Below are 25,910 nucleotides of genomic sequence, written 5' to 3'. Positions count from 1 at the left end.
GCTTCATCTCAAACCAAGGACAACAGAATCAAGTCCTTGGAAGAAATTATTATAGAGCTAGGACATGACCCAAATGATCCTAAGGGTGTGCAGGCATTGATGAAGAAGAAAGATGAAGATATAGCAGCATTGAGAAAACAAATTAAAATACCACCTACCCATCACCCTCAGACTGAAGGGGTTGCAGAACAAAAGAAAGATCAAGATGTGGTAGCTCTACTCTTGACCCTGCATAAGAGATTGGTGGAAACAGAGGGCGCCTTGGAGATGGCATTAAAGACAAAACAGGGAGAATTTCCAACTCATCTAGCGTAGACATCTATAGCCATTGAAGATGTGCCTCCTGTAACCATTTCAGTAGTTCCTCCTACTGGACAAACATCAGAGGCATGCCCTTCAGGCTCAGCACCAACTCCAGAAGCGACAGTGCCAACAACAACATCAGAACAGGCACCCAGCCTCGACATGCAAAATATGAGGAAAGAACTTGAGGCTCTTGAAGCACAGATGGCGGAGTTAAAGGTGGCTAAAGAGAAATTGGCTACACTGGAGGAAAAATATGACAAGTCAAAGTAGAATGTAGCTAAAAGAACAAGAGAGGTAAGGGCTCTTGAAAAAAGGATAAAGGAGTTGGAAAAAGAGCTCACTCTGGACAAGACTATAAGTGATGTCAAGAAAATTCTATGGGCTAACATTGGTCAATCCATCACAGATCAATGGCAGACCATTGAAACTATCCATGAACAAATGGATCTCCTAAACAGTGCAAAAGTAGAAGGCCAAAGAGCCCGGGCATCCTTGGGAAGTATGCCTGAAATAGCCAACAGAATTATCCAAGTGCTTAATAACCGCACCGGCCTTCAGCTAGCAGGAATGGGTATCAGAGATAGGACTGATACCATATTACTAATCAAGAGGGTGCTTACTTTGAGGAACTACGTGCAAACATTGGACAGAAGATGTCAAGAAATGCAGACAGAGGTAAATGAATTCATTGCAAAAATCACTGCATTGCATAACAAAGGTCTCCCCAGCTTGGTAACTAGTGTAGGAAGGTTGTTATCACATGAAAATTATGCCAAGAGGGTCAACAACTATGCAGCAAATCAAATAACAACATCTGCTAGCAGTCCAGAGGAAGCAGGGCCCCCATCTGGGCAGACTCTCTATGAAAAATTGGAGAATTTGTTTTTCATTGAGCATGAGATCAAGCACCTTTTTGAAACACCTCCAAATTACTACAAGTATACTGAAGCCGATGAAACTCTGATTAAAATACAGAGACACCAATTGCCTACTCAAGATTGGTGGAGAGGCATGATAGAGACATTGCTCTGAGAAATCAAATCTGGAAGAGCGGCTGAGTGGCAAAAATGATGACTAGGCACCAATAGATGATTGCAAGTAATGCAGCCACAACAGCAGCATCATAGCAAGAAAGCAAAAACTTCCAAAATAAATGCAAAATCAGTCGGCAGGCCCAATTGGTTCCAAAGTCAAGGATCTCTGACAAAGATAAACAGTTGTTTATTAATCCTTTAATAGCAATAACTTTTTGTAGCTGCTATTTGTAGAAAGTTGGTGAGAAAGTTATGAGTTCATGACTCATCCTTCAGATATTTTATGAAACATTTTTGTATATATACCCCCACGCATAACTTACTTGGGGTTGTTGATTTTTCTTCAGAAGAGCTGCACTGTAATTACAGACTTTGAATACAAGAAGCTGATGAAGTTCCTGAAATACTGCTTTGTTTGATGCGTTATGATGAGATTGTTTGCTACTGTAGGATTCCTGCGTTATTTCGTGATACAATAAGTTTTCTAAAACCATGTCTTTACATTTTCTTTGCTTACAAATCTACATATGTTGTATGTTTAATAGTCTTAACATCAGAGAAAAGGAATGGTTCAGGATTTGTTTATTCAAACACCCTAAGCTCAATCTCTGCGGTTAATTGTGTTTTCTTCAGAATTAGTTATAAATGTGAAATTCTTAATTGCTCACATTTACACTGAATCTTTCATAGTAAATACTGTTCAGGAATTCTAAGTTGCTCCTGAGTAATATTTCATTTCCCCACCATACCAGCATAGTGAAAGAACGTTAATTGACTTTCACTGACCAACTGTAATCCATATTTTCAAATACAAAGGTTGTTTCATGAATGCCCATCTGGCTCTGCAGTATCATCATTCTCACCAAGCACCTCAAACAACATATCATCATCGACTCTAATGCCCAATGGACTAAGATCCTCTGAACATTGCATTGCAGCTGTTAGAAGATATCATCCAACCAAAAATTTAAACAAAATTCAGTGCGTCATAGCTAGCCTAAAACTTCCCAAAACAAAGCTAAATCAGAAAGAGAGAGCCCTCTCTGATTGTAGGTGGGCTAGAACCTGTAATCCAAAGATTGGTTAGTGGTTACCTCGGCCGTATTCCCTTAGGAGTCAAAGGGAACAACCTGAGTGATAACACCAACTATCTCTCAATCACTGGATGGGACCCATCCAGGGGCTTTTTCAATGGTATGGTCTATTCCCGTTTGTTCATCCGAAATAATATCTGGAATCTCTTACGTTGAGTCTCAGAAAATTGATCCTTCGCAATGTCAATTTGGGTAGTCCAGTCTTCAAAGGAAAATAATCCCCTTAAGCACTAGATTACCACCATATGGAGGGCAATATGCCCTTTCTTTGTCGCCTCTGAGAGGTCAAACATACAAGAGTTCACAACAGAATTCAGGTTATGCTGGAATTACATCTAGTGGTTGGATACCAATATTGCCTCAACAACCAAGAGTTGTATACTCAATGCAACAGAGTATGCCTATGCCAAATATCCCCACTACACCGGCTATTGTGACAGTGTCGCAAGTGCAAGCGTTACCTATTGTATGCCAACCTCAAGTCTCTCAGGTCGCAATCCAACAGCCCCTTGTCCCTGCGACGCCACGACAATCATTGGTTAGTGGCTCCTTAACTGGAGTGACCCAGGCTTGAATGGGTACCATTACCCCTCATCTCAGTCAAACAGCCAGTATTGGGCAACAGCACATGGTCTCACAACCATGGCTGGTGCAATATCAACAACCACAATTCCAACAAGTTTACCAAGGATCTGAGAACCAAGTCTTTTCAAGTAATGGGCAGCCGTATATTCAAAACGGACAACATCAACCATTTCATAATGGTTATTCCCATCAACCTTATCAAATTTATCACCATCAAATGCACTATGCTGGTATGCAAAGACCCACTGCTTAGGCAATCCCATCTTATCCTGGGTATGCTTCGTCGAACCTGAATCAACAGTTGCCCTTCGTGGCAACTTTAGAATTACCAGATCTAAATCGGCTAACAAACGATCCAATTGCTTACGCCCCTTGGTGGCCAGCGATTCCTCATAAACTTCCGTCAGATATTCCTAAACTTAATGGAAATCTAGGTGAAGACCCGTCAAATCATGTGATGACCTTTCACTTGTGGTGTTCATCTAACACCTTAAATGATGATTCGATCAGGCTTCGCCTTTTACAGCGAACGTTAACTGGTCCGGCAGCAAAATGGTATATCGAATTGCCTAGAGCTTCGTTTGATAACTTCAGCACCCTAGCCACAACCTTTTTAACCCATTTTCAGTTACCTATAAGGTATGAAACGATAACAGAGCTTCTTACCAATTTCAAGCAAACGACGACCACTCACATATCCGATCATATTCATGAGTGGCGACGTCATCGTATAATGGTAAAAACATATTTTCCTGATTAGCTATTGGCTGAATGGTTTATTAAGTCATTGTTACCTTCTATTATGGAAGATGTGGCAAAGGGAGGAGTCGTCACTGAAGAGCAAGTAATTGCTCATGCGTAATATCTAGACTTGATCTATACTCAGTCTGGCACACTCTACGATAGAATCCCTGATGCGCCTAGACCAGAATTTTCCATTCCTCCATCTCCTAAATAAAACAAAGACTCTCATGCCAGGGACGGTGTGATAGGAATAACCAACACAAAAATCGTAAAGGCTAAGTCGAAGAAAGTCCGTACGGTTTCACGTCAAAATGCAAATGAAGAACTTCTCGCCTCGGAAGTAAATGCCGTATCGACTGATAAAGGTAAAGAAACCAAGCAACCAGGAGGCAAGAAGAAAAAGAAAGGGAAGAAGAAAAAACAAGAAGAGTCGTCCCCTGGAAAATCTTCTGCAAACCCTTCTGGAGATAGGAAACCAAATCGTCCATGCCTAATATGTGATGAGGATCATTGGACAAGAGAATGTCCGTATAAAGCTGAGCTTAGAAAATTCTTCAAGAATTCAAAAACCTCGGCAGTATTGACTGATCCGTTTCCAAATCCAGGAACAAATCTAGTTGCTACTGACAATGCTTCCCTGTCCCAAGTGCTAATGTTGTCAGTTTCAAAGCAGCAAAACGATGCTTTGATATCAACAAGGAATAAAGATTACGGGAATCCACAGCTATCAGACAACAAGGCTAATGATCAACCTAGTAGTTCAACAACAACTTTGACTAAATTTGTGCCACCCATCATTCTTGAACTAACAATAAAGCCGCCAAAGGGAGTAGTACACAAATCGACATATAATCCTCATGCCAGAGCAGCACATCATTATAATATAGTGGAGGATCTGGCCCAATCACCATCCACTATGTCGACGCTTGAGGTACTGCAAAATTGCCCATCCCAAAAGCAGGCTTTATTATCAACAATAGGTGGGATTGAACCAATGGATTCCAATCTTGTGTCCTTTAATCACAAAGGATATGACCCTTAGTTACGAGCTCAACTAGCTTTCCTTATTCAAGTGAAAGCCCTCAACAAAACTGTTCATCAAACAATTATTGATGAGGGGGCATCTACATGTATTATGTCGATGAGTTGCTGGAAAACTTTAGGATCTCCACCCTTGTCGTGATCTTCGACAACATTAAAAGCATTTGATGGACGGACATACACCCCATACGGGATTTTAAGTAACTTGCAAGTCAAACTGGGGGGAAAAACAATAGAAATAGATGTTGAAGTAATTGACGGAAACCTCGATTACAACATCCTACTAGGAAGGCCTTGGATATATATTATGGCAGTTGTTGTGTCGACCTACCTCAGGAAGATTGCATTTCCCTCTCAAGGTGGAATTACAATCATCGACCAACAGACATTTCTCCCCAACAGTTCACAAGTTACGGGAAGCATTCCGATAATCCACAGAAGCTCTCAGTTGCTTAAAAATATCAAAGTAGGCCTACTAAAAGACCCTACATTGATGGGTACTTTTTCCCTACCACCTCCAAACAATCTGGCGGAAGTGGCCACGGTGGGAACCTGCAATATGATATCTTCTAGATTCAGAAGATTCCTAAACATTTTGTCAGCATGGATCATCACCCTAATAGAAATATTGTAGCAATCAATTTTCTTGGCCTGGGGGCAAACTCAAGTCAACACTCATCGAGTGTTTGGATAAATAGGTCTAAGGAATATGGCACCTCTTCAGATCCTTGGTCGCATGTACACTCTACAGACGAAGGAATAATTCAATTAATGATGATATGAGAGGCACCATGGGCAGATTACCACCATCGTTCCCATCTTTCGGATTACCACAAAGATTATTCCAACAACCTTAATCATCCTTCAGTTTTTGGTTTTCTATCAAATACTCTAAATACGGTGGATTATGAGGATAGTTCTTTTACTGTGTCAACCTCATTAAAAAATGAAACGACTCCCTTTCCAAATTGAGTCTTCGATTACGATCTCGTAAAATCCAAGTCAAGTCGTTCGAAGATCTCAAAGGTAAACCTTCATTCCAACCACCAAGTTGAATGCAATGAAGCTTGGGGGGCATGCACCTTGATTTGCGTTATTATGCTGGGGGATTGCAAACTTATCATGAGCAGTGTTACCACAGGGTTCAAGCTCGTTAAAAAATAAACCCACCATGAGCAGTGTTACCGCAGGGTTCAAGCTCGTTAAAAAATAAACTCGCCACGAGTAGTGTTACTGCAGGGTTCAAGCTCGTTAAAAAATAAACTCACCACAAGCAGTTTTTATGTGGAGTTCAAGCTCGTTAAAAATTAAACATAAGAAATGAGCAAACGTTCCCCCAGAATTTAAGCTCATTAAAAAATGAACCAATTTCCGGTAAATAACCATTGTGAATGCATTATCATCAGCTTTTGAGCCCTGGTCGTGTTCTCATCATCACCTCCAATCTGTTTTAGTCGATCATTCACCTCCATTTGATTGTTTACCCCTTTTGAGGAACAGCTGCGAAGAGTGATCCTTTTAGCCATCCTTGTGACACTACCGTGATTGGAAAATTCCAAACCTTACCTGGAATCAGCTGCTACCCGAAATTATCACTCGTTCCTCAAAAAATGAGTCTCCTTTAAGCTCTTTTCAACTGACTCATAAAATATGAAAAGATTGCCAAGCAATTGGCCTCTCCAGCTCGTTAAAGTGACCGGAAGTGCTATCCCTCCTCTAGATTTTAATCTTTTTGGACCTGAGGGATTATTACACAAAAAGATCGAGCGCTTGTCTTGTTCGGCTCGTTAAAATTATCGAAAATTCATCCCTTTCATATTATTTTATACTTTTTTAGACTTAAGGGATTACATGATGAAAAAGGATGATTGGAGTTTCCTTTATGTCCCTTTCAGACTCTCTAAAAATTGAAAAGGACCGAGTTATCTTTGTCGTTAAACTCGTTAAAACCGAATAGCGACAAACTTGTCCATACAGACAAGAACGAGTTTCACTGTCGCTAGGCTCGTTAAAATATAGCGACGGATTTGCCCGAAGGGAAAATTATAGAAAAAGCATATGTTATCCTCCTCAAGCTTGACAAAAATAAAGAGGTACTGGTCAGCAATGACTGGGGAAAAATTGGGAAGAAAACTTGAAGAAACTCTATTGGTAGCAAGTCGCTCTTGAACATGACACTTTCACTCCGCATCCAAGTCAAGTTGGGTTGTTCCATTCACTGGTTATATCACCATTGGTCCATCACACCATCCACATTTGGGGTTAACACTACCAATCCATCATGTCAATGTCATCGGTATGTTCAAGAGAAGTCGCTCAGAGAATTCACCTGTGTCTCATCCGCTGCAATACATTCATGCTCCATTCCTTCATGACCGCCACCCTGAACCCTGTATCATCAGATCATTTTCACCTCCAAAATCATTTACTCTGTTCTGTGTCGTAGATGTGGGATTCATTAAGGCCCTCCTACGTGGGTCGCTTCTTGTCGAAACCAGCTCATTATCCAAGAAGTCGACTTAGGAACAACCCTTTCAGTACTTTGAAGCTTGCATGCCTCAATGGCAAGTTTTTCACTTCCGGCGACAGGTTTACATCAATGGCTTTCGACCGAAAGATTTTGCGCAGTGTTCGAAGCCAAGTCCCTTATTAACACCACGCGAATTGTACTGTAGTACCTTGAGGGTCATCATCATTATCGGCAATTCCTCTCACGCCTGTTAACAGCTTACATCATTGGCTGGTAATCAGGTGATGTATTTCCATGTTCGACTCCAGAAAATCTTTCACATGGATCAACTTGTACTCCGAGTGAAGATTGTGTTGGAAATAATACTGAGAGGGGGGGTGAATTAGTATTATTAATTTCTTTTCAATAACCATCCAAATTTATGCTTCAAATTATTCTTCCGAAATTGATAATTAACTTGTATGTCAGTACCATAAAATGATGAACAAGAACAGTTAAAAACAGATTGTCACACAACGGAACACCAGATATAAGGTGGAAACCCAATGTGGGTGAAAACCACCTGCTGCAATATGTCTCTATCTTCTTTCAAATAGAATTTCTTTTACAATGAATTTGTACTGGTGCAGTCCTTTACCAGTACGTAGGCTGCAACCTGCAGAGAGCTACAACCCTCTCTCGTTTTCCAGTCTCTCCTGGAAGGGAGCTACAACCCCCTACTTCGTTGAAGGACCACGTTTCATTAATTTTCAGACTGGATCCAAGAAGATCAAATGGTCATCAAGTATAAACAAATCTTCAGAATTACCCAAGCATCAGATCAATATATATTTTCTTTATACAACAGATCTTCCAAAGTCACCCAAGCACCAACCCAAGCACTAGATCAAAATATAAATAAATGCTCGATCTAGTCACCCATTAAAAACAGAGGTTGTTTATGCTGAAATCAGAACACAATGCAGAGGATATACATATAACAGTGCACCCGGAAGCTAGACACAAGACAGACCCAATATGCGCACCCAGAATCCTTTAGCGAACAGCAGAGGAGGCTATATCAGAGTTAAAGAATGACTGCTGCTTAAAAGAAACCCTGCGGTTGGCTGCTCTTATGCTACTTACTGAACTGCAATACACCCGAAGCAATGCAATTTCTCTCGATGAAATGTCTGAACTTCAAGCCTGCGATCCTTTGCTTTGTTCTGCGCGCATTCTCCTTGATTTAGGTTCAGTAATTGCTCCTTAACCAATCACAAGAATGCCAATCAATTCTCCCTTAAGATCTTCAATTCATGATCGATACATTGCCAAAGGATCTCTTTTCTTCTTATATAGTCATGCTTTTGATAAAACCATGAGTCGAAACCAAAGGATCCGAAATTCTGAGGCTCGCTTGCTTTCACCGATGATTTAAGTGATAAAAATAGCGGGAAAGTGAAAAACAAGTCCAAACAACAAAAGGCAGACTTTAAACTTAATGCACCCATAACAATAATATATCGGGTCCTATCCTTATCGCTGTATAACATCGTCTATTTGCCGATGGCCGATCTGATGCATCAGATGTGACATGCCCATTAACCAGCCCCTATATATATATATCGGGTCTGCTCCTCATCACTAACAACGTATGCCCGTATCATGGCTTATTCCCGACTTCTGATCGGATGGATCGGATACGACATGCAATTCATCTTGCTTTATAAATATATTGGGTCCGCTCCTTTCATCGCTATCGACGATTAGATGTGGGAGGCCTTTATAAAATGGGCGATTACCGCGGATGCGATATTAATATACGATGCCTTTAATCCCTCCATTGGGTCTGCCACCTCTTATCGCAATCGGAGGATTGGGGTGGGCGATCCTTTATGCATTGTGGATATGATATTGTTATATACTGCCTTTAATACCTTCATCGGGTCCGCCACCTCTTATCGCAATCGGAGGATTGGGGTGGGTGACCCTTTATGCATTGCGGATGTGATATTGTTATAGACCAAGTTTAATGCCCCATCGGGTCTACTTGCAATCGGAGGTTTCAGCGGTGTCATATAGCGGAACCCCCGACGCGCATATATGTCGAAATATATGAAATGCCTTTGATCATCATATATATGGGATTTGGGTGCCCAACAACTCCTGATAGTGTTAATACATGCATATATGGGTTTTAAGTGCCCAAACACCTCCCGATGGTCTGATGACTCCCGATAGTGATTAAGCCTGCATCCAAGGGTTAGATAGGCTCAATTCCTCCCGATAAGCTCTTTATATATGAGACTGCGCCTCTATTGCTCCGATAAGCTCACAATGGCTCAATGGCTCCTGATAACTGCTTCTTTGGCATATACAAGAGAGATGTTCGTCCATGAGAGGGTTGCCATCAAGTACAACACATGTCCATAATGCCATAATGCCAACAGATTGAACGAGTTTGAAGACCCCGGATCTAGTTTCATCCATCCGGGCTGCGATATATTCAGGAAAATAAAGACATCAAATGTACATTGTTGCTGCACAGATGATAATCCGAATCAAAGGATGATGACTCTATTAGAATCATCAATCTCCCACACAGACGGTTGTCTGTCTTATGTACATGGAAATGAATTTATAGAGCTGAGCATGGGAATGCCTGCCTCAGCTAGATCTTGAAAAATATTATGAAGATAATGTATTGTATTGTATCTTATTACAGGTCGCCTTCCAGCTCGAAAAAACTTCAGATCCTCATGATAAAGCATTTCACCCGACATCAAAAGATTAACGACCTCATGCTTTAGGCGGCAGCTGTTATAGACATTTTTGGGCACTGCAACCCCAATCAAAAATGTCCATAAACCAAGGGCTCCTAAGTCCCTAAAAGTGTTGTTCCATACCCTAAAAGAACAAGGTCAGCTGATTACATCATCTCCCAGAATTTCTCCATGAAAAATGGCTCTAAACTGGTCAAAACGGGACCATCTCACCTACTCCATGGTCAAAGTGCGATGCATCCCACCTAATGCACACGGGAGGTGCAATGCATACTGAAAATCCCTTCTATGGGGTGCGATGGGTGAGAATGGACAAATGGCAAAGACAGTTTGCAATGTGGATGGTCATGGAATCTTCCAGAAACTTCTCCTGTGACACTTGCCTCTCTGAATTCGCCCAAGGATGAGTAAGAGATCATCAATCTCCAAGTGGAATCAAGAAGTATCAGCGAGAGGACACAAATCAGAATCCCAGAAGCTGACTCACCCCCCTGCAATCATCTATATATGGATCCCTCTCCCACAGATCCAGAAGGCTAGAATTTTGTATCTTGTAAGGAAGTGCTGTTGGTTTCTTGTCGGAATATCATAGTGTTGGGTGATCTAAGCTTTTCATGAGGTGAAAAAGGGCTTTCATGTTGGAGGATGACGCTGGGTCAAAACAATTGGTTGTAATCCTCTTTGCTATTCTTGATATTAATAAAGTTATTAAAGTTTTCCTCCACATTCTTGTATGTTTGATGATATATGCATTTGTGTGGTCAATATACATCTGGTCCTATATTGTTTATGATTGTATATCTCTGTTCTTCGATAGTATTATGCTGCTTTGATTCCACAGGTGCTCTTTGAAGCTAGGTAGATGAAGGAGTAGCGGCAAGGATCTGTCAGAAGGGAGAGGAATCAAGCAAGGAACCAAGTACAAGACTAAGGTTGGTGTCCTTCATTCCACTCTTATCTATTTCTCATAAAGGAAAATGAAAGTAGTTTTAGTTTGTTTGTTTCTAAGATAGCTACCAGTCTTAGTGGGACTAGCAACTCCGAGTGGAAACTAGATTTCCCAATAACAACTATATTCCCAGGCAAACAAATCAGCAAATTGCCTCATTAAATTGCAGTATTTAGCGCTTTGGGCAGCAGATAGATGAGTGGATAGATTTATGTATCTGCGATGATCTAAACTCCCTATATTATGCTTACAGACTGCAGATTGTTTTTCTTTTTGGGCAGCCTTATAAGGCACATCATTTTGGTCAAACAACTTTTCTAATGGAACTAGACCCTTAGGTATATGATTGCTGGGCAATTGGACAATGCTATCTTTTCCAATTTTGTTTCTGAGCTGGGATTGGGGACTTTCTTCCAAGGCTTCATTCTCTTGGTCAATTTGGATTTTGGAAAATTCATCAATGACTTGCAGAAATCTATTCACTTCATCATCATATTCAAAAAATTTCCAATGCTAGACATTATCAGGCATGGATGGTCTATATTTCATCTAAACTTCATAAACTAGTTTGGGAGGCATGGGAGGGATAAACATGCTAGCAGACATAGCGAGGGAATCAGCAAGCTGATTTTTGGCTCTACGGATATATGAGATAAAAAAATTATCAAAAGAATCTTTGAGTCTCCATACCTCGTCTCTATATGCTTTCAGCCTTGGGTGCTTTGCTTGAAATGTTCTATTTACTTGTTGAATGATAAGATCAGCATCTCCAAACACCTTTATGTTCCTGATTCCTCTGTCTTTGGCTACGTTAAGGCCCAATATCAAAGCCTCATATTCTGCTATATTGTTTGTGACATGAAAGGCTAGCTTAAAAGACAGATGTGTGCTTTCTTGTTCTGGAGATATCAGCACCACCCCTGCTCCTGCAATTTCCCTGGAGCATGCTCCATCAAAGAACATCTCCCAAACCTGACTTCCTTGCTCTCCCTGGGCCTGAATTATTGGTTTCCTGATCTGTATTGAGGCCTTCTAGTATTCTTCAATTTGGAGAATACAAGCTCCAAAGTCAGTGTCCACAGCATAAATGGGATGATTGGAAGGATTCTTCACATCACTGATGGTGTAGGCTAGTTGTGCTTCTTTGTACAATCTCCTGCTTTCTCCTCCAAAAACTGGGACAATGGCATAAGATAGATCATTCTGTAGTGTCCCACCTAGTCTCTTAATCCATCCTCTAGACAACAACATGCCAAACTTAGAAGGGATATCTGCTACCACAATATCCATCATCATACTCTTCATGGGCAGCTGAGTTAGGGTAATGGCCAGGTCTTTGATTAATCCTAGTCATTTTACCTTCCTTGAATAAAATGAAAATAAGTCATGATATGGTCTAGTAATGTCAAGGCCTAACTCTTCCATGACAACTTTTGGCATCAAATTGTGGCTGGCCCCTGTATCTAGCAGGAAATTGTGGAGGATTTTGTCATGAATGGTCAAGGAGACATAAAATGATGGAGAATTATTATCAACATGTTCAATCACGGGGCTAAGCACAACTGCAAGCTTATCATCTTGCAAATTGACATAGTCAGTGGAGGTTTATGTGGATTTTAGTTCAAGATCATCAAGGATAGGCTTTCTAAAAACTTCACTCTTTACAAGTTCTAACAGAGGCACAGATATTTTTAACTTCTAGACTTTTGATTCAAAGCTGAAAGGGGAAGGGAACTTATCAGGACCTCTTACCTCTTGAGCTGGTGCTTTGAGGATTATTAGATCAGTTGCTAGCTTCTTTTGTCTGATATTCTGTTGCTCTATTTGGACAACAGCTCTTTGGGCAGGGTTCTCCTTGACATTGTTTGCTTTTGACGTTAGGTTATATCTTTGTTATTCACCAGTCTACAGAACAGCTTCTCTATCCCACTCTTGACTGGTTTTTCCTGCAACAATGATTCTTCATATGCAGTCAATGTCAAAAAGGCAGCACTACCTTTATCCTCCATGCAATGAATTTCATCCTCCTCTTAAAACTGTTCCTCCTCCATGACTACATTTTGGAAAGGAGCCTTAACTCTTTGTTCTTCATTTGCTTCTTTACCCCTTTGAATGATTTGCAACTGCTCATTTGCTCTTCTGGATGGATTTTGATTTCTTGGAGCAAATGTGTTTTGAAACCTTGTTTTCCCAGAACTCTGCTCAACTTTCAGCTTAGATACCTCAGTAGCCAATGACTCTATCATTTTAGTCATTTTATCTAATTTGGGATCTGAAGATGAAGCAGAGGAAGAAGAAACCTCACCTCTCTGCCTTCTTCTACCAGCATGAGTTTTAAGCTTTTCTACAGCCATGATATTTGATTCCACCTCCAAGGCTGCGTCTTGCATATCAGCTAGAGTGGCACATCTTCTTTCTCTTAAAAGCAGGCAGAAATCCGAGTCAAAAGCTTTAGCATAAGTGAGTTTGGCAGAGGTTGGGGTAGGCTTCACTTCAGCTAGTATCTTACTATACATACGGTTAATTCTTTTATTAAAATCATGCAATGATTCCCCATTCTCCCTCTTTAGGTTACCAAACTCAGTATGGTAAGAGAGCAGATCTTTTCTATCCCCCCATTGCTTTAGGAATGCATCATCTAATGCTTCAATGTCTACTATGGACCTATGGGGAAATTCTCTAAATGACTTCCTAGCCTCTCCATCAAGGCTCTGGACAAACACTCTCATCCACACATCATCTTCACTGATATCTAAGTTATCAGCATAACTATAAAAATATTAAAGGTGTTCTTCAGTTGTTACCCCCTCTGTACCAGTGAATTTGGGCATATATTTCTAATATTCTCCTGCAAGCATGGCATTCAAAGGAACAGGCGAGACCAGGGGTCCATACCTAGCAGCTATAATTATTTCCATCTTTTTGGGATCTTGTTGACCTACCATGACTGGGATAGGTGGAAGGACTCTGGCAGAATGAATGGTAGGAAGTAACAAAATAGATGACAGACACAAAGGAATATGATGGACTGTATGGGAGGCTTTCTTTGTACTGAGATCCAAAGGGGAACTGACTGAACAGGGAGCTTTATGAATCTCTGAAGGTAGTTCTTCACTAACAATGGTAGGCTCAAAATCTTCAAACTATATGTCCTCAGCTATAACCTTCTCCTTCAGAGATACATAAGATTTCTTAGGCTTACTTGATCTTGATGCTCCTTTCTATGATGTTTTCTTCTGCTTAGCATTCTTCTCAGGGTCAGGCACTAGGTCAGCTGGTGATTTCTGAGGATTTCTCTAGGTATGCCTCACAAACTGAGCCAGAACTGTAATGTGGAGTTGCCACTAGGTTGGTTCTCCAGTAGAGTTTCCAGATAGATGATTACAACTAGAAATGTGCCAAGACCTTGTCTATCATCAAAGCATGGAACTATGTTGTTCTCCCAGGGAAGCTGAGCTTCAATCTCCTCTCCCCGGCAATGGTGCCAATCAATGTTATCACCCCAAGAAACTCTCCTAGGTTGTAGCTCGGAGATGCTCGGGAACATTACAAACTCAGCTCAATTTTGGAAATGGATGAATGGAAGCAATGATGCTTATTCAAGCTAGATAACCACTCCTACTTTGCTTGACTCCAGACATGCGTGAACACCCCCAGACTACAAGGCTTTAGACCACCAATTACTCACAGTTTAATGATTGGGTGAATATGGAGAAATTATACTGACCACACTAGCAGATGCACAAGACCTTGTGATGGCCAGCTGCAACCAGTAAAAAGGTCTGCAAATCTAATTCCCTAGCATACAGACAGGATGACTGCTCTCTGTCACTAAGAGAAAAGAAATCTAATTAACACATTCACTGATACATGCAAGATTTAAACACAGAGGTAGGATGACAGCTCCTCTAATGCTAAACATCAAGAGTTCAAGAAAAATGCATATCAAGCATAGCCTAGAACAAAATAGAAATGGAAAGTGAGCAATTAACAGCAAAAGAAGCTTGTATTAGCTGAAAATGAAGACGGGATGCTGCAAGTATCAAAGCAGTTACAGTCTCCAGAAGTTGAACCTTATATCAAAACAACCATCAACCCTAAATACATCTATTTTCTGGGTATATAAAGAGTTTCATTACAAAGGAATTCTATCATTCTAGGTGCAGAGGGGTCATAATTGACCACCAACCACTTTAACTGCCTGATGGAGTTTCTGGTGCAATTTGCCTGCTTCAGTGAACAAATCTGATCTTCTCAGATGCTCTGTTGTCCTTCTAAGGCAAGTGGACTATCGTATGGATGAAATTCCATAACTGCTAAATGCATTTAACTACTCGGGGCTTATCCCTTTTCTTCTCGGCCATCCTTCCTGTTGAATTCGGTTGTTGAGGAGCTACTGCACTGAGTACTGGATGTTGGCCACCTTCGTCCTTTCGGGAGTATGGAATGGTTATGGACGTGGATAGTCGGGTCGGATCGAGGGGATGAATTTCCCATTGGACTGGGCGGATCGACGGCAGATACGGCTTTGCAGGGACTATCAGGAAGGCGAGGTGGAAGATGATCGCAGGCCATTGGATCTCGGGCGGGTAGATCAAACGGTCACCGGGCACCGAAACTGCACGGAGTTTATCAGGCGGGTAGAGTGGGCTTGAGTGGTAAGTAGTATTGCTCACATCGATATCGAGGGTCGAGTCCTAATCGTACAAGGGGAAGCGATCCCATTCATCGCATGATTCGTGGTAGCGGGGAAACATGGAAACTGCTTTTTATCACGAGTTAACGTGCGGTTGGTTCGCGAGAGCGGGGAAGACGATCACCATCCTATCATGGCGGAGGTGATCGGACGGTGTATATTTGATCGCATGGTTTTCGCTTGATATGACGGGAAACGTTTGGGTCGGGGGTAGTAGAGAGTGGTGTTTGTGAAGGTGAGTGGTCGTGCGGATGTGGGTTTTTATAAGGTTTTGTGTATGGATGCCCAGGGCTTTGAAAGGAGCTTTTTAATATGAATTTCAACATAAGCACAGGAAGTTAAGACAAAAGGAGGTTGAGAGAGGTAGAGGGGAAGGTGAGGGTAACCATTATAAGCCCCTTTTTGGAGCATGACCATGGACAAAGTGGCCCCTAGCTTTAGAAAATCCTGATTATGTAGCAGAGCTAACACCTTCTACCATACCTTTACCATGAAGTATTCAAAGGCTCTTCTCTCCAATATGTCCAAGCCTTTGATGCCACAGTATGGTCTTCTCTCCAAAGACCACTAGATTTTCTGCTCCACTTTCAGGAACCACAGAACTGTTGCACCCATCAAGAACAATGGTACCTTGTAGCTTGTATAGAGTTCCAGTCTGAACTCCCCACATCAATACCAATGCTCCCCAACCCATCTTACAGGTATCCTTCTTGAACACTATTTTTACACCTGCATCATCCAGCATACTTACAAAAATTAGATTTCTGGCTAATGCAGGAATATGCAGAACACCCGGAAGTGTTCTAACCCTTCCACCTTGCAACTTCAACTTTACTTTTCTGTGACCAACGATTCTAGCCTTCCTATCATCGCCTAAGAAGACATCACCACCATGGTATTTATCATACTCGCAGAACCACTCTCTATGGGGAGTGAAGTGAAAGGATGCACCTCAGTCAATCATCCATGCCTCATGATCTACATGTGTACTTGAAGAAGCCAAGTACACATTTCCACCTTCATCTGAGGTGGTTTTTGCCTCTGCAGAAGAAACATCATCAGATCCCTTTCCTTTATCAGGAGCTTTAGATTTATAGCCCCTTTTGTAGTGCCCTTCCTTTCCACATTTCCAGCACACCACCTTTATAGGTTTTCCTGGAGATTTAGATCTCCCTCTAGATTTAGATCTCCCACTCTATGACTTATTTTTGTTTATGTTCTGGGACCGTCCTCATACAGACAAGGCATCACCATTGTGGCTCTCCATATTTTTCCTTCTCATCTCCTCCGTCAGCAAGGATGAGACTATTTCATCAAACTACAAGGCAGTTGCATAGCTACCAATTGCAATAACCAGACTATCCCACGAATCTGGTAGAGAACACAACAAACTAATGCACTTATCTTCATCTGAAATTTTAATATCAATAGACCCTAACTGACTTACCACAGTATTAAATGCATTTAGATGCTCTCTCACTGAGTCTCCATCTTTCATCTTCATGCTATATAGCTTTTTCCACAGGAACAGTTTATTCACTAGAGACTTAGATTGCTATAAAGTCCCTAACTTGTCCCAAAAATCCTTCGCCGTAGCTTCCCCTGATACATTTAGCAATACTGAATCTGAGAGACACAATTGTATTGTGCTGTTTTCCTTCCGATCCAACTTCTTCAATTCTTCATCGGACACTCCCATTGGTTTAGTACCTGGATCTACCATGATCCACTGATCTTTATCCACCAAAAGATCCTCCATCTGGAGTTTCCACAACTCAAAACTTTGACCATTAAATTTATTGATCTCTATCTTTCCATTACTTGCCATCTTCTTTCACCACCAGAATTGATCTCGCAGATCTCCCACTGGACAGGGTCTACCATAGGCTCGAGCAAAACCCCTCAGCAACAAAGGCATCCCCTTGAAGCCAAAACAGCTCTGATACCAAATGTAGGTTTTAGCCCCGTACAAAAATTACCTGCATACGAATTCTAAAACATAGAAAAGAAACAACGTGAGAGCATAACACATAAAACACATATACATAGAGATTTTCCCCCGGATCCCAAAACCGTGACTACCAGCTTGATTTTTCATTATGTTCCTTTCAATGTTACAATACATATTTATACATGCCGAAGTGTCCAATACCATGTACCGAAAACCATAGGTAGGTTCACCCAACCTAATATAGGGTCCAAAAAAAAATATTCCTGAGGCGCTGCCTCGGACCTCGTAGATGAGGGCTACCTGCCCCCCTCAAACCCCATGGAAAGGGGGGGCTACCCCCCTCCACTGCGCAATCAACGCAACGAAGGGGGGGCTCTATCCCCCCTCTAACCCCCTGGTTCACTATGTGGGTTAGTCATGGAAAGAATATAACACAAACCAACACTAATAAATTATTTTAATCTTCAGCCCCAACTAAAATGAAAGTTACAATTTCCTATAATTTTAGAAAACCATTATTCTCCAACTCTCACTGGAAGAACACCCCAACACCTTGGTTTCTTTATTAGTCAACTGAATGGATGCCCCAACATCCTAGACAAACCTAATACCCTGAAGTGTTCATAGGCTCCAACCTATAGGTGACTTCATGCACTAGCCTAGCACCTCCATGCCACCGTATAATGAACAGAAGCGAGACAAGAGTGTGGACTCTTGTCCCAGGGACAGTGTTCCATGATACAATATGATTTATAGTGATTTTCTGTACTTGAACAAACACCCAATCACACTATGAATTGTAACCCAACCATGACACCATCCCTACACTGACTCCTATACCTCACAACAATGCTCTTCAACTCTAGGCATATTGACTCTTTTACAATAATGACTCTTTCAATGATGACTCTTTTAAAAATTTACAATGATGACTCTTTTACAAACTTACAATGATGACTCTTTTACAACACTAGATTTTTTACAAGACCTGGCACTTGACTCGACATTTCTTCTTGGATCACTTGTAGATACTGAAGTATAGTTATGCTTGCTTTAGGTAATGGTACTTTAGCATTGCATGTACTTCTAGTATGTGTCACATTTGTTCTAAAGTGTCATCCTTCTTGCACATGCATTAATAGGCAAGACCCAAGAAAATACAAAAACATATGTCAGAGATGATACTCAAAATTAAAATGCAAACACTAATCATACATACCTTTCTGTAGCATAATTTACCCTTGATTGTTGATATGAAGTCCTTACTACAATGATCCTTGAATGCATACTTTTTCTTTCCTTCTAGGAGCTCAATATTCCATTTGTTGTATCTATGTAATTGTGCATCTCCAAGGTCTGAAGTTCCATCATGTTGTATCCCTCTGAATCTACTTTCTAACCCCACGGGTCTAGTCAAGATTGGATTCTTAAAGAAAGAGTTGTGCCCAATCTCCCATGATGGCCTGATTATAGATGGGTTCATTAGAGCTAAATTGTATGAAGTGCCGTGTGTCACTGTTTCGACCTTCTGCCCTGAAACCGATACCCAACAAACTATAGTCCATTGTATTTCTATCATTATTTACAAAATTCCAATCCAATGCTTAGAGAGAAAGTTATGATGATTTTTCTGAGGTCACATGTTTGACATGGAATTCGGGAGCCTGCAAAAACCCTAACTTCCTCAGATCATATCTCCAAAACTATAGAGAACCAAAATCTGAAACTTGGTAAAGCAGTGCAGCAAGAGTTCGGATCAAATTAGTTTTAATTCATCTTCTGAAGCTTCGTAGGAAAAATTTAATGGCACAAATTCTACAATGACCTATTTGAAGCAACGAAATTCTAGAATCCAAGGCTCGAAATTGCTTCAAAATAGAGCTTCAAACACGATCAAAATTTTGTTCCCTAACTATACCCCCACGAAACATTAAACTCCCTACAACATATCCTAATTTAGAAGCTCATGAGGGCCAAAAAATTATAGATTTCTTCTCACAAGATAGTTCGTTGAAAAGTGCTAGTTAGAGAAGGATATGAGGGTCACTATTTATACAAATTTCTTGAGTTGATAGGGTCCTCAACAAGTGAAAATTGGAGGGATTTTAGGAGCATAAAAAACTATTAATTATTGACTCTTCAATGACCACAACCAATGATGAGTGTCATGCCACAACCCCATGGGGTTTTAGCCCCCTAACCTAGGTTACTAACTTCAAACTCAAATAATTCTCAAACTAGGAAGAACTATGTGGCATTCCATACATCAACGAAAACATCTCAATGAATAGAATCCATATAGGAGATCCTTGACATAGAATAGGATGTGTTGTCAAGTAAAAATTCCCATGCAAGATCGAGGTAGCCCCTAGTGCTACTTGGGTTGACATCAATGACAACCACTAATCAACAAAACAATAATAAAAAGGGGGCTACACTAATAATAACAATGAGGAAATACACTAGTATTCTAGGAACCTAACCCAATATACCCCTTTTTCATTTATGGCAACACAAGTACTCCCCTTGCGATCATGACACCTCTTCCTACAACCTTCTCTCCCCCTTTGTCATCAATGGCAAAGGGTAACTCCCCCTGAAAGACTGGCATCCTACAAACATGTACACACCTCCACTCCCCCTTTCTACTTAGTTAGATAAGAGAAAGATTCTAATGAGAACTTGGGAGAATCCCAAGCTTTGGGTGAAGATACTCAAATGCTTCATGAGGTAATGGTTTGGTAAATATGTCAGAAATGTGTTTCTTTATGCCAACATATTCTGATCTAGGTGGATATTGGTGGCCACCTGCCAAGTCCACCTAGACCCCCACCATTGTTTCTCTCAGTAGTTTCAGTTTCCTTAATTGTAGCACAACTTACTAGTTTTAGCAGTTTTTCGGGTCCTGAACTTCTGGAGCTGTTTTGAGGCCCTAAACGACGTTTTTTGGGAAATCTGGGGGTAACATGGGTCCATGGACCGATGTTGCCCTTCCCAAAGTGGTAGTGCTCGGGTAGATCTTTCTAACGAGCTATTGTACGCGTCAAACAGAGATCGTATGCCAAAGTTACGACCCCGGGAAGTTGATGTACCAATTTACCCAAACGGGGCCCACAGTTTGGCGTTTCATCTCCTAGGGTTAGGTTTTGGAATGTTAAGGGTTTTCCATTGTTTCTCAACAATAAATAGGCCTTCGAGCCTCATTGTAAGACAGTTCAGAGGCATGTAGCCACCACATCTCTTCTCAGAGATAAGCTACCATCGCCCTAGCTAGTTTATTTCCATTTCTGGTTGTAAGCATATTTCAGTATTTTCCATTAATGAAATGAAGTATTATTTCCACTACATCTTTGTGTATATGGTTATCTCTGTAATTTGTTTTGTTCCTGTTTAAATCCGGATCAGTGGTATCAGAGCGGTCTGCTTTTTCTCTGTTTTTCTTTGCATGTCCCCAACAAGGTCGGGATATAAGGAGTTAGGGCTTCAACTGGTCGAACCTTTGCAAGACCAGCCTCGCAAATCCCGACGGCCTCCCATGGCGGATGAGAAGAAAGACGAGGGGGCAGGAGATCCCATCAAAATCTTGCTCGAAGAAGCCCTCGAGCGACAACGGAATGCGATGATGGACAGCTTTGCCCAGATCCTTCAGCGGCTACCCAGAAGCGACGCATCGACTTCCAGCAGCTACTCTGGAAATGCCACGCCCTTTAAGGTACAAGTTAATTTTCAAATCCCCATATTCGAGGGTCAGATAGACGCAGATGCCATAGATAAATGGTTAAATCTGCTAGAGGGTTATTTTTCTGTTCATGAATTTTCGAGTCGGGAAAAGATTGTTTTCGCTCTTCTCAAAGCAGCCCCCCACATCAAGGACTGGTGGGAAACCTATTGCGAGCAGAAGGATGAAAGTACTGTCTCACTATTTTCAGCTGCACCCACCTGGAATTCATTCCGGGATGCCATCAAGGAGCAGTACTACCCTGTCAGAAGCTATGAGGATGAATACATAAAGTGGACCACGCTGCGGCAGGGAAGGGACCAAGACGTGCCGGAGTTCACCAATATTTTCCATACCCTTCGCACAAAGTTGGGTATCAAGGATTCGGAACAACATTTAATACTCAAATACCGTGGCTGCCTACACAAGTACATCCAGGAAGAAATAAAATTCCTGACCATCTCCTCGCTCGGCGCAGCATACCGATATGCCGTCAAGGTCGAGCAGAAGTTTAAACAAAAGAAGCGAGACTTTGGATCTGCGAATCCAAAGCAGGGGAAAGGTGCCCCTAAACCATAGAACAAAGGACAAAGCCAAGGCGGGATAGCCTAAGACAACCCGCCGAAGCTGCAAGCAAAGAATAGTGCCGCAAAGCCAAAAAAGGACACTAGATAATGGTGTGAGCTCCATAAGAGCTCCACTCACAACACAAGTGAGTGTTGGGCCAAGCAGTCACTGGTGGCTGAGCTAAAGGTTTTAGAATCAGATGCATGTTCCAACTCTGAGTCAAAACCCGATAAGGGGAATGACAAAGGGAAGCAGATCATTGATGTGGATCCCAACGCCACTATTGCTACCGCCAAGATCCAGAAAAATGAACCCGAAGATCCAGAGGAGGAGGAGCATCTCTTCCACTCCCAGATGTGGGTAAAGGGCTCCCCAATACAGTTCATTGTTGATAGCGGGAGTCAAAAGAACCTCATTTCGGCAGAGGTCGTTAAGCAGTTGGGCTTACCGACCACTGCACATCCACAACCATACACCATTGGGTGGCTTCACCAAGGACGAGATCTTCGCGTGAGCCAGCAGTGTCGCCTTCCATACAACATCAAGCCCTTCACGGATGAGGTATTGTGTGACATTTCTCCCCTTGAAGTTTGTGATGTATTATTAGGACAACCATACTTGTGGAAGCGACAAGCTGTGTATGAATCAAGGCCACGTGCTGTTATTATTACATTGGGAAATAAGTTGTACAGGATACCAGAGGTAGCACCACCTACCGCCATCTCTTTGATTACTGCAAAACAATGCAGTAAGATCATTTCCAAAACCAAGAAATTTGTTTTCCTGATGATACGCCCTCAAGGAAAGAAGAAAACGGTGGTCGCGGCCTCCAGACGGGGTCCCTCTGTACGACAAATACAGATGGACAAGGTTGTGGAGGAGTACAAGGACATCTTCACCTCCCTTGCAGGGGTTCCTCTGCGCTATCAGGTCAAGCACTCCATCGATCTGACCCCAGGTGCGCCGCTACCTAATGGACCAATTTATCGGCGCTCCATTCTGGAGAACAATGAAATCAAGAGGCAGATTCAGGAGCTCCTGCAGAAAGGTCACATCCGTCTAAGTTCATCGCCTTGTGGGAGGCCGATCGTGTTGGTACAGAAGAAGGATGGGATGTGGAGACTCTGTATTGACTATCGGGCACTCAACAAGATCACTGTCCGTAATAGGTACCCGATCCCGCGGATTGATGACCTCCTGGACCAACTAAAGGGGGTGAAATATTTCAGCAAGATCGATCTGAAGTCATGATATCACCAGGTACCAATCGAACCCTCTGATGTGTGGAAGACTACCTTCAAATCCAAGGAGGGCTTTTTCGAATGGTTGGTTATGCCTTTCGGATTAACGAATGCTCCTGCAACCTTCATGAGGCTAATGGATGACATCTTGCGGCCATTCACCAACTCCTTTGTAGTAGTATACTTGGATGACATTCTGATCTTCAGCCAGAGTTGGGAAGAGCACCTCCACCACATCCGACAGGTTCTCCAAACACTGCGGCAACACAAGCTATGTGCCAATTTGGAGAAATGCACTTTTGGCATGACCCAGGTTCAGTATCTGGGATACATCATTGATGAACAGGGGGTGCATGTCGATCCAGACAAGATCCAAGTTATTCGGGATTGGCCATCTCCAACCACTCTAACAGAGCTCCGCAGCTTTCTAGGTCTTGCCAACTTCTATCGCAGGTTCGTGTTGGGGTTTTCTCATATTACTTGGCCCCTGAGTCAAGTCACCAAGGGAGGGGCGAAAGAAAAATTCTTTTGGTCTGAATCTCAATAGAAGGCATTCATGGAGTTGAAGGATCGCCTTTGCATGGCACCAGTGCTCGCATTACCAGATTTACAACAACCATTTAAGGTCGAGACAGATGCCTCTAACTATGCTATTGGGGCAGTCCTTACTCAACATGGACATCCAGTGGCATATCACAGTGAAACACTTTCAGACACAGTCCGGAAGTACCCCGCTTATGATAAAGAGATGTATTCCATTGTACAGGCCTGTCGACAATGGAAGCATTACATTTTGGGGAAGGAAATAGTCATCCACACAGACCACCGACCCCTACAGTTCATACAGACCCAAGGGAAATTGCAGAATGATCGCCATCAGAAGTGGTCTACATACCTCCAACAGTTCCACTTGAATATGAAGTATAAAAAGGGCAGCACCAATAATGTTGCAGATTGCCTCAGTCGACCACCGATCATGGCGTTAACCACCGTACTCAACTCTTGTGGGCACAAGACTTCTGATTGGCCACTTCTCTACAAAAGCGACCCAGAATTCGGCCACACATACCAGACACTCTTGGAGGGTCGGCATGTTCCAGATTTTCACCTCCAGGATGCCCTGTTATGCCACCTAGGTCACCTTTGTGTTCCTTCAAGCGAGCATGCCAAGATGATTTGGGAAGCACACTACAGTCAGGCTGCTGGGCATTTCGGGGTCGAGAAAACAGTGGCAGTACTGCAAAATTATTTCTATTGGCCGAATCTTCGACAGGATGTTGGGAAGTACATCAGATCATGTACTGCCTGTGCCATTGCTAAACTGACCATTAAGAAGCACGACCTCTATACCCCGTTGCCTACCCCTAGTCGACCTTGGGAATCCATCTCCATGGATTACATGTCAGGCCTTCCTTCCACTAAGCATGGAAATGACTGTGTTTTTGTGGTCGTCGACAGGTTTTCGAAGATGGCCATTATGGCAGCCTGTAAGAGGAATATCACAGCAAAAGCCACTGCTAAACTCTTCTTTGAACGAGTGTGGGTGCACTTTGGGATCCCACAGTCTATCATCTCAGATCGAGACAGTCGGTTTCTCAGCACATTTTGGTCCAGTCTTTGGTCAATGCTGGACACTAAACTCATGAAGTCCACAGCCTTCCATCCTCAAACTGATGGCCAGACAAAGGTTGTCAATATGATGATTGTGCACATTCTACGCATGTATAACTCAAAGCATCCATGCACATGGGACGAGAGCCTCCCCTATGTTTAGCACAGCTACAACCGAGCTCTTCACAGCTCCACTGGCCATAGCCCTTTTCAGGTGGGTTTGGGTTTCCAGCCACTATGCCCCATTGATGTGGCCATACCACTTGCAGCTACTCACATAAATTCAGCTCATGTCCAGTCCAAAACAAATAAGGCCACTAGCTTCATTGAGTGCATCAAACATATTCGCCAGCAGGTCCATGACATTCTGGAGAAATCAAATGCCAAGTACAAGCAGCGACATGATCAACATCGAGTGCCACACAAGTTTCAGGTGGGTGACAAAGTCTGGTTGCATTTGCAAAAGGAACGCCTTACTGGAGCCTATCGGAAATTGAGACCACTCCGGTATGGTCCTTCACCATTACTAAGGCTATGGGAGACAATGCATTTGAGCTTAGCATTCCCCCATTCCTTGGCCTACACCCAGTGTTCAATGTGGACTGCCTTCGACCATACTTTCCACCATTGCTAGACACATCCAACATTGAAGAACAGCTCAAACCCACAAAATTAAATCCAGATTGCATGGAACAAGCTGCAACTGATCGGATCATGGACACACAGATCAAGAACACTCGCCAACAGAATATCCAACTGTATCGAGTTGTCAAAGCAGGCCAACTCCTTCAGCAGGGCAAGTGGCTCACCAGGGAACAAGTTCAGCAAAAGTTTCCTCATCTCATGGAGGAACTCAACGCAATGGGGACCATTGCTTCCTAAGGGGGGAGGAATGATCTAGGTGGATATTGGTGGCCACCTGCCAAGTCCACCTGGACCCCCACCATTGTTTCTCTCAGCAGTTTCAGTTTCCTTAATTGTAGCACAACTTACTATTTTTAGCAGTTTTTCGGGTCCTGAACTTCTGGAGCCGTTTTGAGGCCCTAAACGACGTTTTTTGGGAAATTTGGGGGCAACATGGGCCCATGTACCAATGTTTCCCTTCCCAAAGTGGTAGTGCTTGGGTAGATCTTTCTAACAA

The sequence above is a fragment of the Pinus tabuliformis genome, chromosome 7 (assembly GCF_031772625.1).
Source record: "Pinus tabuliformis cultivar Carrire ecotype Pingquan chromosome 7, CPIR1, whole genome shotgun sequence".
In the NCBI taxonomy this organism is placed as follows: domain Eukaryota; kingdom Viridiplantae; phylum Streptophyta; class Pinopsida; order Pinales; family Pinaceae; genus Pinus; species Pinus tabuliformis.
The sequence above is the reverse complement of the archived record's forward strand: the minus strand, read 5'-3'. Positions refer to the sequence as shown.